Raw genomic sequence first — 1,335 nt, 5'->3', positions numbered from 1 at the left:
AGTTGAGAGAAAAAGGATCAAAATTGTTTTAAAGAAACTAAACCACTCTCAAACAAGTATATTAATAAAAAATAAATCTTAAATCAATTTATTTTAGAAAATGTATAAAAACTACTACTACCACTACGTAGATAAACTATTTTATAGTACATTAAAATAGCTTTAATTTGAGTGCTAATAGACATCTGTACGTCGAATATCTGGAGAACTATTGAACGTAAATAGCTCTATTAGGGCTCATATTTTATCAAATTTCCTCTGCTTTAAATGATGTTCTCTTAGGTTTTCTAGTGTTGTTGGTAATTTTAAAGATAAAGAGATCCGAATACAAAATTAATTTTATTTAACGTTTTTTATTTGCCCTTCTTATTCTTGACAGACTCATCAATTTTGACTAGTACTTAGACATTTATTTTCATGCAAGAAATAAAAAATTGGAGTGAAATAACTACCTTTTCTCTCCTCTTGGGCTCTTGTTCTAAAAGGTTTGATGCTGATACAGCCGCAGTTCACATATATCTGTCAAGTGATGCCCGACCAAAACCAAATCTACAAGATCATTCTTGACGAAATCCTTCCACCTACGGTTTGGTCGTTTCAATGTTTATTAGCATTTTCCTTTCGTTACTAAACCTTACGCGTCTGATTCGCAACAATGCTATAACCTGCATTCCTGGCAATTCCAACCGTGGGTAGTTGAGGTGGAGTTAAAACTTTGGAAATCTTGTATTTGCAGCAGTACCGGTTCGAATCCGACCTGGGGGAGTCGACTTTTATTACGTACAGGCCCCACGGAATGAAAACTTGACTTTCCCTCCATTTTTAGAATACTAACCTGTAGATAACCCCTCTCTTCCGTATGTAAGAAATATCCTGTTAACTCATTATTATTTGGTCCAAATATTTTGTTTTCACATACCTTGAACTCAACACTAATTCCATCCATGAAATTCATAAATCGATTGAATCCAGCAGAAACAGGAAGCAATTTATATTCACATTAGAAACTACATATTCGATGGACACGTTCAAGTGGAAGTTTACCAAACTGAAAGGTTAGTTTGAAAACCGTTTTATCAAATGCATAAACACTGAAAAATATTAAATTTATTTTCTTTGGGAGGAAAGGGGAGAGGCATAGAGAAGAGGACTACCAATATATTATTCATAAAATAAGAACTGGTTTTGAAAAAAAAAGTTGAAATTTATGGTTTTAAGCACATTTCAAAATTAAATAAATTTGTAATGACTGATATCATATATTTTTTTTTTTTTCTGACCTAGAAAAATTAAAACAATAAATTAAATATATACAAAGAAATAAGTGTATATATA

At 31.4% G+C, this 1,335-nt stretch overlaps 1 protein-coding gene across 1 annotated transcript in view; it reads left to right on the top strand.

Moving 5' to 3' along the window:
- The first annotated feature begins 888 nt into the window (after nucleotides 1–888).
- LOC106685167 (carbohydrate sulfotransferase 11) overlaps nucleotides 889–1,335 on the top strand; it is a 20,484-nt gene continuing 20,037 nt past the window's right edge. Inside the window, exon 1 of the mRNA XM_067045758.1 lies at nucleotides 889–1,055. The gene's annotated coding sequence lies outside the window, so the exon portion shown is untranslated. The remainder of the gene's footprint in view (nucleotides 1,056–1,335) is intronic.

The sequence above is a fragment of the Halyomorpha halys genome, unplaced genomic scaffold, assembly GCF_000696795.3.
Source record: "Halyomorpha halys isolate HHAL.00 unplaced genomic scaffold, Hhal_1.1 Scaffold31.1, whole genome shotgun sequence".
Classification (NCBI taxonomy): domain Eukaryota; kingdom Metazoa; phylum Arthropoda; class Insecta; order Hemiptera; family Pentatomidae; genus Halyomorpha; species Halyomorpha halys.
This window is presented reverse-complemented; position numbering and strand designations above follow the sequence as displayed.